At 41.4% G+C, this 17,749-nt stretch overlaps 1 pseudogene; it reads left to right on the forward strand.

The window, feature by feature from the left end:
* The first annotated feature begins 17,060 nt into the window (after positions 1-17,060).
* Positions 17,061-17,179, forward strand: LOC123027958 (annotated as a pseudogene).
* Positions 17,180-17,749: the final 570 nt, after the last annotated feature.

A 17,749-nucleotide genomic window follows, 5' to 3' on the forward strand; every position in this document is an offset into this window, starting at 1 on the left:
GACACATGGAGTCTGTGGTTTATTTGATAGTTTGCTTATTGATTTGAATACATGCAATATTTGACCTAAGTTTCCTTTCACAAGACTTGCAGAAGAAATTCAGAAATCATTTTGTGCAACTTGTTGGGGCAGGTCTTTCCATCACTCTCCCCTTTCTAGCAGACTTAGATGAAACCTTAGATGCACCATTCATCATTTCAGTTCTGCAGATTACAAGCATACATCCAAGGAATGCTCTCTTTCAGAGGTAGGTCTGGTGTTTGCCCGTGTGAAGAGCTGAATCCAAATAGAAGCACTTCCTCTTGCAGCCCTGGGAATGCAGTTCCTTCTGGACCCCTGACAATCAGGAGTGGAGGCTTTGAGAGTACAAAGGCCCAACTGCAAGGTTGGAGCAAGTTTCTAATCTTGTAGCTGGGTCTCCAGAACATCCTATGAGCATCAAGATGGTGCCTGGAGGGTGTAGGAGTTTGCTACCCACTGCATACGTGTCCTGCCCACTGCTGGGTCATGTTCTGTATTTATGGTGCATGTTGGTAAACAGGGATCTTTTTCCCTCTCTCTCCCCTCCACACAACTTCACGTTTTCAATTTTCTTCTTCATTTGTCAGTGCACTCCTGAGGGAGTGCAGGCTGCGCACATTTCACAGTTTATGCATCCTACCTTTCCCCATCTGACAGAAACAATCTATGTCAATGTCATTAGCTGCCATAACATTTTAACTGTCTCTGTGAGGTGAGGGCCTCAGATCTGTGACAATAATTAAAAAGGCAAATATAAGGAAGAAAAACTTGAACTGTAGCAGGCAAACCATTACAATGGCAGGTTGCTAATTACTTACAGCTCTTTATTGATGACACTTTCAAGAACCATTAGGCACATTCCTTTGTTTCATTAGTTTCATTACAGTTTATCTCAAAGAAACATGTTTGTAGTTGTTTTTAATTGTCTTTCTAAAATCAAATCCATTGCAAACTGCTTATTAAGTCTCCTCACAGGAATGTAGAGTGCACCTAGCTCATAAACAGGGGGTACTTAATGAAATAGTTGAAAGAACGTTGGTCGGAGAAAGTTTTATATATAAGCAGAAAGCTTTGGATCCATTGACTATGTAAATCCATCCAGCCACAAACTGGTAGTCATAAGGCGAAGTTCAAATATAACTGTTATCACCATAGGAAGGAACTGCTTGGGCTGCGCTTTGGAAGGTGGATTTTGTATTCATCATATTGCTACAATTTCATGCAGAATACTGTGATCTCAAAAGAGTGTGGGAGATTGGGAGGGAGAGAGAGAGAGAATACAGTTTGCATATAGCAAAACGGAACAGTGCAAATTGTAAAGAAAGCTTGGAATTTGAATCTATTATATGCTAAGTTATGTTAACACTATCCACTGCCAACTGAAAAGGACAGTCTAGGATGTAAGGCAGTCTGGCTGCTCACAATTCTCTGAAATCAGAAGATTACAGGAAACCTGTGCAGGGTGAAGATTATACCTCTGCTTCTCCAGCCCTGAAAAAACACTTAGCTGTCTACCTGGGCACATTGAAGCTGGTGCTTTGTATCTTGATAGGGCTGGTCTCCTCCGCCTTGCCTTGCCTTGCCTTGCCCTGCCCACCCCTGGCTTGTGACCTTGGGCACACAGCCAGAACAGCTCTTCCTATTCCATCTGCACTCCAAGTGCGGAGTCCTAGCTGTGATTGCAGTTATTTGCTAGCCACAGTCTCTGAAAAATACCTTGGTTAACTAAATTTCTGTCTAGTGGCCACAGGGTTTGGTTGCCCATCAGTAACAGCAATCGAAATAATTTTATGGCTGTTATAAATTCCTTGATAGCTCCATGTTTCAGATCACATACCTTTTTCTGAAGTATATCTCTCTCTTAAATATTTAACATCATAGCACTGGTAATACTGATGTGAATTCACAACTGCTTAATGTTGCTATAAGTAGAAATATATGCTTATATATATATATTTTAAATATGCATCACCCTTCAGCAAAGCCTCTATAATCACACATCAAGAACAGGATTAGATTGCTGTAAATTTGTTTTTAGCTGCAACAGGTATATGAAAAATTCCTGTATGGGGTGAATGGATTCCTCTTTGAGTACCTTTGCTGGGGGAAATGAAAACAAGAGTTCAAAACCCTTGGAATCTGCCTCTGAACTCCCTAAGGTATACCCCAGGTGGTGATTTGATAAATGGCCTAGATAGACTTATTTAGACGTAGAGCTTGAGATGGATCATGTTTGCATTCTGCAATATCATTTTGGCATGTTATTTTATCATTCTAAAGGTGTGATGTGGAAGCAATGAACTATGGGATATATTTTAAGGTGTTGATTTTCCTTCAGTGTTCAACCCATACAGATGTGGTTTCCCATTTTAAGAAAACCAAATCTTGAAGAAGAACCTCTGGAATCTCTGAAAGTTGGGATGCAGGTCAGAATATTGTTAAAACTTTCTCAAGTCAGGAGAAGCTCCAGAGCCACTTCTGTAGCTTTTCCTGAGAGTAGCAGCCCCTGGGATTTAGAACTTCCTATAACATCCAGGAAACTTGTCAATGGGTGAGGTGTAAATCCCCCAAACAAATGGACACACAATACAGCAGGAGAATTTGCTTCCTTGAGTAACCACAGGTGTATTGTAGCAATTTTGCACATGTACATGCCATGGGAAGTAACATGCATAACGAAAAAAGTGTCTTCTGGTACAGAATGTATGATTTCACCGAACACTAGAACAGCCTTACTGGATCAGGCCTAGAAATGCTTGTGAACCTTCTCTCTGTCTCTCTCTCTCCGTCTCTCTCCCTCTCCCTCCCCCTCTGTCTCTCACTCCTTCCAGAGTGAGCTCAACAGCTAAACAATCATTAGAATGCAGTCTATACTTGGTGTAGCAAAAAAACTCACATCAGTTTCTGTGCCTTGCAGATGAAGCTTGAGGACAAAACATGATGAGGTGCCATCCCTCCCTTCACTTGGTATTAAAAAAAGCAGTCCCTACATAGGATCCATGCACGAAACAGAAAGATCTTTGTACCAGTCATGTGTAAAAGTAACATAGGTAACACTTTATCAGGTTCACCATTCAGTTTCTCACAAGGACCATCCAAGCACTTATGGAAAGATTACTTGCTAAAAGTAATTAGATGGTGCAAACTTTTCTCTCAGTAAAGAAGAACATTTTTAATCCTCATGACTTCAATCCCAATCTACATAAAGAAGCAGAATTCTACATATGTATCCAACAACTACAAAAAAGACCACATACACAGGTATCCCCTCTCATTTCATTGCTAGGGATTGTGCAATCATGCACAAGTTAGTACAGCAAGAATTCTTTAATCAGTGTTCTCTCTGTCTCTATCGTGTGTGTGTGTGTGTGTGTGTGTGTGTGTGTGTGTGTGTTTCCTTTCTAGTCCAGACATCTGAGAGATAGGATGCCAGCTGTGCATTCTTCTGGACTTGGGTCGGTAACTAAATACAATCAAAGTGGAGTCCTGTGCATGCAACCCATTCTAATACTTTGGAAATCACTTCTGTTGAAGCAAAAATCGGATGGTGTTGTGACCCTAATTGTTGGGCATAAGAAGCATGGCAGTCCCAGGCAATAATTCCTACAGACTGCTGGCTGCCTTCCAGATGATGATTCAAAAAGAGAAACATAGTACATTGAGGCTGAGGAGGATGTGCTTAGTCAAGATTCTAAGATGCAGCAGGAGGGGGTGGTTATCTCAAGGCCAGGTGCTTCACTGAGCCGGGCACTTCCTGGGAATGGTCAAGAGGTAGAACTGATGGGAGGGGCCTCTGAAGACGAAGAAATCTCACATACAGGCTCGGCTCCCCCTGCTATTGACCCATGGCTAAGCATCAGTAGAGATGCAAGGCCCGTTTGAATCAGCAGCACATGGAGAGGAAGGGTGCTTATCTTCAGAGAGCACCTCTTGAAGGGAATAGGACCTAGGCATGCTCAGAAGGAGAGTTTCTGGAGATAAACACTTAGATTGGCTCAACAAACTGCTCTGTGCATCCTTGGAGATCCATTCTGGGCGGTTTGTACTTGAGAGCAATACAGAAAGCTGCAAGAAAAATGGTCTTGGTGATTGTATGGAGAAGGACCCCTGTCTCATGACACTAACAATCAGCAGTTGCAGAACAGATTGTCTCTTCCTTCATGTCAGCAATGCATTTGCTGAAAGTTTTCTTTTCCCTCTAGTAAGAATGATAAGTCAAGAGCGTCAATGTGTGACCAATTGTTTTAAAGCCATTACTCACTGTTTAGCTGAGTTCTGTCATGTTTTCCCCACCCCCTTCATTTATAGCTTAAGCAAGAACCTTGCTGCAAAACAGTTCAAAATAATGCTCTCTCCCTTTCTGTCACATGCTCAATTTGCAGAACCTTTCCATGTCAGTTCCATGAAATAATGTACCGCAGACATCCATTCGGAGAGTTCCCCCACAAAGAAATTGCCATTTACATAGTTGTGATATATTTCTCAACACTAATGAAATATTCACTAAACATTCTGCTCAACAACCAACTTAAACTAAGGTCAGTGAGTGAGAAAGGAGAAGAAAAAACAAAGTTGGGGAAAATATAAAGAATCTAATAAATTATATGGATTAGCTTGAGAACAAATAACAGGAGCTAAGAAAGTGGGTGTCCATATTTCATCTCTTGATGTGTTACCTAGGAAACAAAAGACCAAATGATTGCTTAAATGACCCTGTGCCTGTGGATTTCAATTGATGAAATTATATAAAACTGCCATCTATGAAGAACAAGGAAATGGAAAGGGCCACCATTTATTGGGAGAAATCCCTGCAGGAAAGCTTTAAAAAGTAAATCTGAGGGGTGTGTTTAGGCTTTTTTAAAGCATTGATTACCTAAATCTTGTTGTCTTTCTTTTTTGGGTTCCTGACCCAGCAAAGCAGAAGAATTAAAAGCAGGCAGTCAATGTATCCAGCTGACTAATCACCATTTTTAAAGACTCCCATATAGGAAGCTAATCACCAGCTGAACTCCAAGCTCCCAGCAGTGGGAGGAAAGTTGATTCCAGCAGACATCCAGATGGTATCAGTAGGGCATCATTTTGACTTGTGGCACGGAGTTCATTAATCCTCCTGTGACTGCTGGACTTCCAGCAAAGGTAATCCTGTATATTTTTTTTACCCAGGAAAAGCCACAGTGTGCCTGTACAGAAAATGACAAGCAGATATTGCTCATTAATTTTACAACATAGGAACCCAGCGATGCATTGCCCACAATCAGTATAACAAACTCCTGTGAAAATATGAAGCAAGCCACAAAGAGGGAGAGAGAGAGAAAATAATGTGTGCATCTGCTTAGATGAAGCAATCCTGAACTACTTAGTCAAATGCTCTGAAGAACATGCCTTTTTACACAGTGAAGTAGCATTGCCCTTTTTATGTTGTTAAGTAGGTTGCCCTAAGAGAACCCGATAGAAATGCGCACAGATGAAGAGCAGAAGTTGGGCTTATATGTTCTTCACACACACATATGCACACTCTGTATTGTTCCTTTGAAATGCGAATTTAAATGATGGTTGAGCAAGGGGATTATTGGCCTTAAAGAAGACACAGTGGGGCATTTTGAGGGTGCCGAATTGTCCCTGCAGTCTCTTAATCTACAAAACGGCTGGTTCGTGGACATGCCTGGGCATTATTTCATCTGGCTTTGTTGAAAAAGATCATGTTTGACAGGATGCCGGTTGAGATGGATGTCCTTGTGGTCTTTGATCTGAGATGGTTCATTCACTTGTGTCAGTTATCATTTGAGGGTAACATCAAGAAGCGTGTGTGAACCACAGCCAGTACCTAATGCTCCTTGCCCTTCCACACATCCACATTTTACTGCTTGTCCTACAGCTCCACTGCCCATTCATAGTTCTCTTCTGATCCTCTCCTTTTTGTTTGGCTTGACTTCGTTATCTTACTGACAGATCTGTTCTGTTGTCACAATGGACCTTTGGTTCCTCTAGTCCAGTCTCACTCATCTGAAACTCATCAGCCTTTGCCGAACAGCTGAGCACTTAGGGGAAGACCAGTGACTTCCTGAGAAAGGAGAAATAGGTATTAAAATAGTACTAAAGCAGCAGAAACTTTCAGGGAAAACTGCATCAAAGAGAATAGTTTATGCTTGGGGTGGGGTGTTGGTGTGTGTGTGTGGGGAGGGCACTTACTACTCCCCCCCCTTAAATTTTTGAGCATGGTTCTAATTTGATCCACAAGCATAATTCTAAGCAATCAAGATCTAACAGGTTTTTTTCTTCCCAGTATTTTAAAATATAAACAGTCTGGAGATAATGAGAAGTACTGCCATCACCCGAAGCCAGGGTGAGAGCTTAAATTTCTTTTATCTTAGTTGACAAATGGAAAATTGAGTCTCTCTTTTCATCAGTTTGGTTTATATCCCCCAGTAATATATGATGCCAACCTCTCTTCTGCATTCTCTGTTACTTTTGTTAATTATGTGATCACTTTTATCTTTCAGTAAGGGTATTGGCCTTTGTTTTTCAGAGATGGCTTGGGGAGGTAGAAAGATTCCACCAGGTCTTGCTAATTGGTTCTGCTCTTCTTTGTATTTCATTATTTCTTCCTTGCTTGGAGTTTACTTTGTTTTCATCGTGGTGTTTGTATATCTACCTATTAATTTGCAGGTGATGCTTTGCTTTTATAAACAAACATGGAAGTGTGAGTGTGCAGGGACCAGGTTGCCCTTTAACTACCAGGAGTCAGTTGTGTCTTGTTCTGCCTAACTTCTAGAACAGTTTTCCCACTGTTCTGAATAAATTTAAGTACACTGCAGTGAAAATGTCTTCAAGCGCTTCTCAGCATGTTTGAAAACAACCCTTTCTTAAGGGCTACTGCAGTCAAGTTTGCACATGGCAACTGCATATATGAAAAGTGTAGAAATGCTGTGAAGCTTGTCCAGAAATGAAAAAGAGAAACAACTTCAAGGCCAATGGCCGTATGGTGTACTATAAGATGGCTGGAAAGTAGAAGATAGCAAGGCAGAAAAAAACTGTCTTGATGTATAATGTAGAATGCTTCTTCTGGGTTGCTGTTCAAATCTAGACAATTGCACTGGCTCATATAAACTGCACTAATTGCATTAAAAAAATCTCCCCAGGAAGAGGGGAGGAAATGAAACTGGCTAGCCTCCTATATCAGTGGCTCCAGTAGTTTGGCATGGCAGACATGGCAACAGGAAGGCATCTGCCAGTTCAGCCCGAGGCAGCCCTTCCATCCGTTGGAAGCTTGGCCAACCTCCATGAGTCAGTCAGACCTACCCTTGCCATTGGCCCTGGCAGTTCTCACTCAGTAGTCATTGACTCTGCAAGCGCTGCAGCTGGGCTTTGGTTTAGAGGAAAAGCATTGAAAAATTCAACAGAATGATAGTGCCCACACCTGTGTCGAAGCACAAACCACAGCAAGATACCGCAGCTGTCGAAAGCTGAGAAAACAGTGTCAATACTTGGTATGGGGTGGGATATATTCTGCCAAAATAAAGGAGAATTCAAGACTCTTGAGCCTTTCTACTTGAGGTTTTCAGCAGAAATGGCCTCTGGCCAGGAAGTAGGGATTAGGTGTCACCCTGCATTTACTAACTGAAGATAACACTGTGCTGGAGCTTCTTCTAGATCCCTGCTTTTCTCCTCTCCAAATGTCTTCCTTATCCATCTTTCTGCTCACCACCATGGACTCAGTGCTGCTCAAGAGGCATGTGGACACAGGTCCACCATTTGAATTGCCCCAGATATTTTCAGGATCAGGATGGTTTTAGTTACAGAGCAAATTCTATATTGGTGGACTCCATCCAAGGTCACTGGGCCATCTGAGCAGGCACAGCACAACTGGTGTGACCTATCTACCCCCTTCTGAACCCTCCGTGCCTGATATACTACTACTTTAGAACAATAGGGGGAATTTAAAATAGTGGGTGGCTCACAGCTGTCCAAAGTGTTGTGGTGTCCAGACAGATATGTATGGTAGGAACCCAGTCCTAGAACTAGTGCCTTGCCCCAGTGTTGGAGTCCTAGCAGTTGCCTGAAGATGCCAGGTGCCGATACTCAGCCTAAAAGCTCTGCTTAGAGACACAGAACCCCTTTCTTTCTTTGTCAGCCCGATTTTCCTTTCAGTGCCTCATCAACCAATATGCCTTGCCCTGTTCCTCTACCAATGACAGAAATGTCTTGCCATAGTGTAGAAATCCTGCAAAACTCAAATTTCAGGCGCAGCCCCAAAGTGACTCAACTTTAAAACATCAGGGCAGGCAACACATTGCCTATTTTCTACATGCACCCTATAATATATCCCAATGCTCTTCCACTCCATGTTGTTCTCCTGGCATGCTTTGAAATGTATTCCTTTACTTAGAAAATAAAAGAGCATTGCATAGATATTCTGGAATATTTTGGAAGTTAGATTCTGCATCCTATATCTTTCTCCTTCATTTATGAATACCCACAATTACCCTTCCCAAATTCATTTTATTTACATGAAGCTGGTTCCTGTTTGCAATGTGGCATTCCATTCAGTCTTTTTTTGTCCTGTTTTTTGGCTTTTACTCCAGAAATATACTTACACACACACACACACACACACACACACACACACACCCTGGAAGTTTATGGGACACACCTGTGTGGTCTTGTTCGTTTTGTTCCTTCTCCTCACTTGCTACATTCCCATTACTTTTCCCTGGCCTGTCACAAACTGGGCCTCCTTTCAGCTGGAGGATTCGAGATCATTAGTGGATCACGCCATACTACTGCTGTGGTATTGACAGCAAAATGAAATTGCCTGACCTATTTAGAGATGTGCAAAAACCTGTTATTTGCATAGACCATCTCTTCTGCCAATCTCAAGTAAGTTTTCACACCCTGTGAGTAAACTGGTGAAACATGCAGGAGAAATGATGACAGCACCAGAACGACCTATTAGCCCAGTTGTTCCCACTCCATGGATTCAGTCAGTGAACTGGAACAGTCTAAGAACAGGAAAGTCTTGATTCTGCTGTCAGGCTTTTCAACTTGGTATCCTGAAGATACAGTATTTACCAAGTTCATCATTTTGTAGATGACTGGTCTACTGGGAAGGGGGGAAAGCAGATGTGCTTCTAATAATAGAAGCCTGATGCTTCCTTCTGTAAAAAAAAAAAAAAAAGGCTCATTTTTGTCAAAATGTTCTGTAAAGCTAAGCTAACTGAGGTCTTAGTGATGTAAAGATTTCTTGAATCTGTTCCATTTGTGTTTCGCAGATTGTCAGCTATCCCTGATTCTATCATCCATTCATTAACTGAAAGGGTTTTTCCCCCAAACTAGGAATACATGAGGATTTTGTTGCATTGTATTTGTGCAATTGCACAAATATGCTTTTGTGGTACTGCAGAGTAATGCAAGTGTGTTTGTGCAAATCCACCTGATTTTTTTAGGTCTGCAAATCCACAACAACTGGATGTCCTGCAGATAATGACCAAAATTGCAAGTCATGTGAATCAGCTGTGGATTTCTTTGATTTCCATAGGCATTGTATAGAATGCCTGATTGCTCAACGTGAGGAAGGGTTCAGGCAGTACAACATTGCCTTCCTTTGGCTCCAGCTGCTCTGGTTGGGCACTGAGATCTGAGGTTCATCTCATGCTTGATTTAACATATGTAGAATGCTCCATGGAATTGGGGAAACTGATTAAACAAGCCCCCCAGGTATATGGAAATGCTGTTTGCATTCTACTGAATTCAGGCCTTACCACATAGAATGGTAAAAATATCCTCCTGAAGCATGCAGATTTCATCTCTAGCAGCACCAGCAGAATGTGGCATATTTTCATACATATTTACTAAGAAAACCTGGATGGAGAGAAAGGGAAGTAAATCACTACTTCCTACCCTGAAAAAGGAACTACTGAATGAACTGCTGGTTGCCTCCTTCTGAAAGGCTGCACTTTATTTTTTCTTACTTGCAGACACACCTGGGATGCCTCTAATTTTAGGAAGAATGGTTCACTAAGAGCCCGAAGAAGCATGCCAAGGTTGTTGTTGCCCAATATCCCCATTTGACTACTGTTCTGAAAATGCGCAGGATTGATCCCCTCAGAAGGAGTAATTTTCCTTCCAAGTTTCATCCAATTCAGCCAATGAAAAGAAAAGGGATTACCAATTCCCAATTAAAATCTACTTCAAAATACACATAGCACAACCATCTACCCCAACATCTCTGTACCTGGCCTTGGACAGCTGATGCTTTGTCTCTAAACAGTCATCAGCTTTGAGAGAGAGAGAGAGAGAGAGAGAAGTTGTACTTGAAAGGAAAGGAAAGGAAAGGAAAGGAAAGGAAAGGAAAGGAAAGGAATCTCTGATTTTTCAGCATTCAGCTTATGTCCAATAGAAACACTCTTCAACAGCTAAGGGTGGAAATGATGTTCTCTTACCATGCCTAGGCTTTGGAAATCCTTGCCTCGGAAGTTTCAGTTTTTACCCTCCCCATTGGCCTTCTGTCACAGCATCAAAACCTTCCTGTTTAGGAAGCCTGCTGGCTTTAGCAGCTGCATTATAGTGTTTCACCCTGATGTAGCTGATGTGTCCTAGCCCCCCTTCCCTGCCTTGTGATATGTTCATACTATTCATCATTTTTATTTGCTAGCTGGCTGTTTTCATTTGCCTAATAATTTGCTGGCCTATATTGCATTTTATTATTTCATATTGTTAGATACCATGAAGTGCTAAAGGAAAAATGTACATTTACCAGATGATTACCTGAAGAAAATGTTCCCTTGTTATTAGGAAACCTATTGGTGGAAGCCTCTCTCTCCCCACTCTATCTCACACACTCTAACACCCCTACATCTGTCATGCAGAAATAATAACCATCATGCTCATCCTCACCACCACTACCACCACCTAGCAAAGGCTTGCTCTTAATAACACATATGATATGCTGTGAATATAAATGTGAAGCATTCGTGTTGTTCCATAGAGATGTACAACACATTGGGAAGGGGCAATGAAGGAATACTGCTCGCTGTTTCTGCTGAATGTGGATTGTAGGCTTGTCAAAACAATGTTGCCCTAGGTACACTTTCAAGCAGGCTCAGGCCAGGAGTATGTGTCAGTGTCTTTCTGCAAGTCATCCAGTGCTCAAGAAACAAGTTGCTCGTCACTGTGCATGAAACCCCAGGGGTGGTATGGTCAGAGTCTGGCTATTTTGTGGTCACCTGCTATGACAAATGATGTGTATGAAGTTGTAGTGATATATATTTAGCAACAGCATCCATTTTCTTCATGGTACTTTGGGCTGGACCTACTGAGTTCAATCACAGCTCTTGGGTCTATTTGAACATCTAACCCACATTTTGTAGACAACAAAGGTCATGGATTTTTTTCATTGTCATGTCAAAGAAAGACGGGAAGCTCAGCTGTTCAATCAAAAGGAATTTGGCTGCAATGGATATTTTTTCCTGCTCTTGTGTTTTGCATTGCAAGCCAGTGCAAGTATACTTAGAAGCAAATCCCGCTGAGTTCAATGAGAACTTGAGGAGGTCTAGGATTGCTAGCTTATTGTCAGAATGGGGAAAAATAACAGCAACATAAATAGGCCTATCTAAATTGTTGGTGTCAAAATATGTTCTATAGCAGATGGTATCTTGTTGCTTTAAAATCACCTTCATGGAATCAGCAGAGAAAACTCTTTGTCTGGCTGAAGGAGAAGACCTGCTCAAGGAAACCTAGTATCTGCTCAGCTTGTGTCAGGGACCCATCTTCATCAGAGTCATAACTGCTGCTCTGATGAAGGTATGACAAGTGGTATTGCGAATATCACTCTGAAATCACTCTGAATTATAATTATAATACAGCAGACACCTTCATCAGAAAATAAAATTTAGTTCTGAAAATCATCTGAATGAATGTGAAATTTAATGTTAAAGGCCACATAGAAATGTAACCCAGGCTAGATGATTGCAATTTATTTTGCTCTTTTTAATGCATGCAGTTAACCTAAACTGAAATATTTCATATAGATGGTTGAGAAATTCCTTTTAGGTCTTTGGTGTTTGCTTTTACCTTCTTTCTTACTTTCTGAAAGTGAACATGGAACGAAATATATTTTTGCAACTATATATCCATACATTTCTGAGCTTGTGATATTTTCTGCTGAAAGCATCATCCTGTCCTTCTCCTTTGGAAGCCAAATGGCATCACTGAGTTTTGCTAAGAGTAGGCTGCACACACCAAAGACAGCACAAGACCTCAATTAACTTTATTTGGATACTGAAGGAATGAAGAAGAATGAACAGACCCAAGACAAACCTTTACAATAAAGCCCTACTAATCCGGTTGTTGTTCATCTCAAAGTCATGCCTGACTCTTTGTGACCCCATGGGCCATAGTACACCAGGCCCTCCTGTCCTCCACTGTTTCCCAGAGTTGACCCAAATCAATGTTCATTGCACCAGTGACATACATCCAGTCACCTCATTCTTTGCTGTGCCTTCTCCTTTTGCCCTCAGTCATTCCCAGCATCAGGCTCTTCTCCAGGGAGTCCTTCCTTCTCATTAGGTGGCCAAAGCATTTGAGCTTCAGCTTCAGTATCCATCCTTCTAAAGGGCAGTCTAAAGAAAGAAATAATTCAGAAGGCCCAAGGAAATGGAAGTGTCCCTTAAAATTACAAGAATGCAAGTACTGCATCCTCCAAGGCGAAATACATGAATGAGATGGTGGGCTTCCTTTTTCGCCCCATGGACACATTTGGCAATGTGAGCAATGGTGTTTCCCACCACCACAAAATGGGCATGCCACAAGAGAAAAGATAGTCTTGGGGCCACCTGACATATCAGTCCCTGAGCCCAGCTAGAAGCTTTCACTTTGCTTTGATGCACTCTCACTTGCCAGCCTATTTAAAATGTTAATTAGAGATAAAAAGAAGAATTGACAGGGCCCCTAACATCCAGCAAGAAATATGTCCCTGAGTGTCATGTACGTCTCTTTTTCTCCCCATGATGTAATCCTTTGGAATCTAGGATTGAAAGGAAGCCAAGGCGTGTGTTGTGTTTCCTTCAGCCTCCAGGTGGATGTTCATGCATATGAGTTGTTCTTTGCTATCCCAGGTATGCAAAAACTACTAGTTGGAGACTCACTCCTGCCTTGGGGCATGCAAGACACCCACTTGATTCAGCTCAGGAGTGAAACTGTTCCCAACTGAATTTGCCTTCTGTTGATCTGGTTGGCTAGCCAGTTTCTATGGAAACTTAATATTACCCTTAATGAAACTTCTAGAACAAGCCTAATAAAAGGCAGAAACTTTCTCACAGACATGCTTTTACAATTGAAAGCAAAATGTGAAGGACAAATAATGAGAAAATTACCCCTGCTCCTGCTTGTGGGTGTGAAGAAGGTTCTTTGAGAAGCTAAGCTAAAGCAACATTTTGCCTTCAGCATGTACCTAAGAATTTTGTGGAGTGTACTCTAATAAACCTAATTACTTTGGTCACAATGTCACTCTTATTAGATTTCCAAGAATTCTTTAAAACAACGTTTTCTTGATTATACCAAAGGACACCACAATACTCAACAATACTTGAATTCCTGCTTGGGGATGCATAGCTGGCTTGCCCGGTTCAATTTGCAACGCCCCTTAGCTACTGCTTATAGTAGATTAGAAAGTCAGGAACTGGGCAAAATTCAAGGAACTAAGGTGATTGGCTTATGGCTTTCATTAAGAGTCTCTCTACATTTCCCTCTGTAAGTTAGTAATTGGTGTAATATCTATCTTCATTCTGCATTAATTCCTTATTCTCATACGAATTAATGGCTTAATGGTTCCCACTTTCTACCAATAGATCCAGCATTTTCCATATCAAGCATTTATTGCTTTCAAAAGATGACTTCACAATTGGACCAGCATTGAACCAGGATTCAGATATGCCTGTGCATGTGTACACACAAAGTAGTTGTGGATATGCATAGTGTACAAACTACCTGTCCCCGTTCAGGGTAACTTCTTACATCATGACCATAACACTTGGAAAGTAAATGATCTGCACTGGTTTCCAGATTTTTTCCAGACTCAATTTAAGGTGCTGAAAGTAAACTGTAAGACCTGAAATAGTTTAGGGCCTCAGTATGTGAGGGACCAACTAGCACAGTATAAGGATGGTCAATGAGTGATGTTTCAGTTCACCTAGACTGTCTAAATGTGAGCTTAACTCATTCATGCTATTATCTGCTGATCTCTCCAGCTTACTTACATGAAATCTTAGAAACACAATAAATTCTTTGAGCTCTACAGATTACAAAACAGCAAGATGTAAATATCTTTGAGATGTGGGAGAAACTCTGCCTTGTGAAGGGTTGAATTCCTATTGAAACATGCCCTCTTTCCTTCCCTTTTAGAAAGATTTTGACCCACCCACCCACAGGATGGCTCTCACTGCTTGAGCCCCAGAAGGCCAGACAATCAGATCAATCTTAACTAGTCCACTCACTTTGCCTGCCATCATCTTGCAGGGTCAAGGAACTCTCCCTCAATCTTCACCCACTGTGTTCTGAAATCTCTTCCTCCTTTTACAGGGCTGGCTGGTTCTCACACTCTGTCTGAATGTCTTCACTGGGTAACCTTCAGACTGCAAAGTCATCTGCTTGCTTCTTCCCCTCTACCTCCTCTTCTGAATCTGAAGAATTCAAGTTTGTTTGTTTGTTTGTTTGTTTGTTTAGAAAATTTCTATGCCACCCCATTCGCCGAAGCCTCGGGGCGGCTCACAAATATATCAATTAAAATATTATACAGTAAAAATATGAAGTTGGGAGAATGTAACTTGAGGAGGACCCTGTCTGCATGACTCCAATTTATGTTTACATTTCCAACTTATGTTTATTGCATCTGAAGAAGAAACTGCGTGAAAGAAATATGAAAGCTGCAGGCAAAAACCCACCACATGTATGCATATATCTAAAATTGCCCATGAACTAACACATGGGTGAATTAAAGTGTGTGCAATTTGAGAAAGTGGTGTGGTGTTGTTGTTTTAAAAAGATGTTCTTGGGGAAAATGTACATTCTTGAAGTATTCATTTAGTGGCATGAAGGCACATTGAGAAATTTGCAAAGTTTTTTTTGCGGGGGATGCACCCCCAGTTGTTTTCAGGATTGCAAATGGGGTTTCTTTTGTCTTGTCTTGTTTTGTATGAATTGCAAACTGAAATGAAATTTCAATGCTTAAGTACAAACCTTCTGGATTACTAAAATTAACCATTTTGATGATATCTTCACTTGCAGAAGCCCACCAAATGCAGGAAACAGTTTTCACCTGCATTGCTTACTAGGAACATGCAAATCTGATTGGGGGTGGGAATTCCATCATATTTCCAGAGTCTGTCTCCTGGACTCTGGACAGCTTTGCAGTGGTTCTGAGTCTGAGTTCCTGGAGAACATGTCCATGCCTGCAGAACACTCACCATGTATCAGGACTCATGCATCAGTAGCACCCCTTTCCATGCCCAGTACAACCACTGCTGGACACACCAGATGCAGAAGGTTGGTTCATGAAAGCAGCACCCTCTTTTCACGCCTGGTGTTACCACTGCTGGCAGCACCAAATGTGGAAGAAGGTTGGTCATGGAGGCCACCAGGTCTGGTACCCTACATGACTGCCAGCAATGCCTCTCTTCTGCACCCAGTGCAACCACTTCTAGCTGCACGATATGCAGAAGAATATTAGGTGGCTTCAACCGAATGGAAGTTTTGCCAGTTGTGCAATTTGAGTTCCATGAGCATTCACAGGCTTCTTCTCAGCTCACTTTGCAGAACCAGAAGTCCATGGATGCTAAAGGGTCACATTCCAAAAGGGCTTGTCCCACCCCTATTGCTTCCAAGCTCTGAAACTGTGAGTGGACTCCACTCTCTCTGCATCCATGAAGGAACTCAAGAAGCATCCTTGCAACTGGGCAGGTAAATCACTGTTTTGGTTTTTAAGCTCTTTCCAGTATTTCAGTATTGGAACACTGACAGACTTGGCAGACCCCTGGAAGGTGGGAAAGCTACATAATGAGTGATGATAATAACCTTATAGACTGTTCCTCTAATCAAGAGTGCATTTGACATATGCAGCTCTTAGCTACCCATATATTTCTTAAGAATTCCCTCTTACCATAGCAGCTGCCCATCCCATGCCCTAGATAATACTCCTTACTTATGGGAAATGGGCTTTTCTAACAGAAATAGCCATGTATTTTCTTAATAAGACAATACATTTAGGGCCAATTTTAATTGTAGTGCCTTTACTGAAAATATTTTGACAGCAAAAGAAAACAAAATCCTGTCCAATAAATAGCCCTTCCTATATACAACTAAGATATAAAATGATTTTTGTATAGGATGAATAACCCAAAGATGGAGGACTGAGCTGGGATAGGGAATTATCTTTCTTTGCCATTTGCTCCACAAAGCTAAGAACAGGAAGTCTAGCAAATATGAAAAGGGGGAAAAGGTCAGTTTAAGAATGATTCAGTTAAGCCATGGTGACTCCTTAATCCACATGAAAGATTAAGTTGCCATATGTGACAGAATATAAAATGTTGAGCAATGTGGCTTTTCCAGAGGTCAAGAGGGAGAAGAAATCCACAGGCATTGAGGGTGAGAGTCACATACAGTCAATAAGCTTGGAGTGGACCTTCAGGTATTACTTTTAGAAGAACTTAAGCAGAGGTATTAGACATGTCAATAATAAAAGAAATATTAGAGGAACTAGGCTCTGCTCAAACTGATGAGCTGGGGGGCTTTTAAACTTACTTTCCCACCCCTTTTTTATTACTTTTATTTTCTATTGAGTACATAACCTGTAGCTGGTAAAGAAAGTACAGTCAGAGGCATCTTTTGGCCTTTAGAAGAGACTGGAAGCTGCTCCCAGTTACCATGAAGTCTTTTGAGTGCCATTCTCGGAAGCCCAAAATGTTGACTTTAAAACATAACTCTACCATTCATGTAGTATGCAAGTCATACATGTGGACAGCTATAAAGGAATCTGTTTCAAGACAAGATGGGAGAGCCATACTACCCTGAAAGTGGCCGATCTTGTCTGATCTTGGAAGCTAATCAGGGTCAGGCCTGGTTAGTACTTGGATGGGAGACCACCTGGGAATACCAGGTACTGTAGGCATATATGGAATGGGCTTCCATGAGAGGTGGTTGAAGCCCCATTGGTGAGGGTGTTCAAGGATAGGCTAGACATGCACATGGTGGGCATGTCATGAGTAGAGCCAGCTGGAGCTGAGGGTCAGACAAGATGGCCCGGGAGGCCCCTTCTGACATGCTCTGTTTCTATTAACCGTATGGCTTAAGAAACACTGAAATGGACTTAACTCTTCCCATATACACACCACCTCATATATAAATATATATATGTATGTATGTATGTATGTATGTATATATACACATTCTGCACAGGCACAAACAACATTAGTGGCTATATACAATTCCACAAAAATAAAACTGTGCTGATTTATTATTTGATTTTCATGAAAAATTTGTTTGATTAGAGAAAGCCTTTAGTCAAACCCCCAAACAAATTGACCAGCTTCTTATAAGTTCCCCCTGCTTTTTGCTCATGTCCCAGGCATTATCGCAATGTAGGGACAGTTGTGAAAAAGCTTCTCAAAACTGATTTCCAAAGTTCAAGGGAACTGTGAAATTTTGGAGCTAACCCACAAAGTTGTATATATAGACCTTG

The sequence above is a fragment of the Varanus komodoensis genome, unplaced genomic scaffold (genome assembly GCF_004798865.1).
Source record: "Varanus komodoensis strain SLA01 unplaced genomic scaffold, ASM479886v1 scaffold34_1, whole genome shotgun sequence".
Classification (NCBI taxonomy): Eukaryota; Metazoa; Chordata; class Lepidosauria; order Squamata; family Varanidae; genus Varanus; species Varanus komodoensis.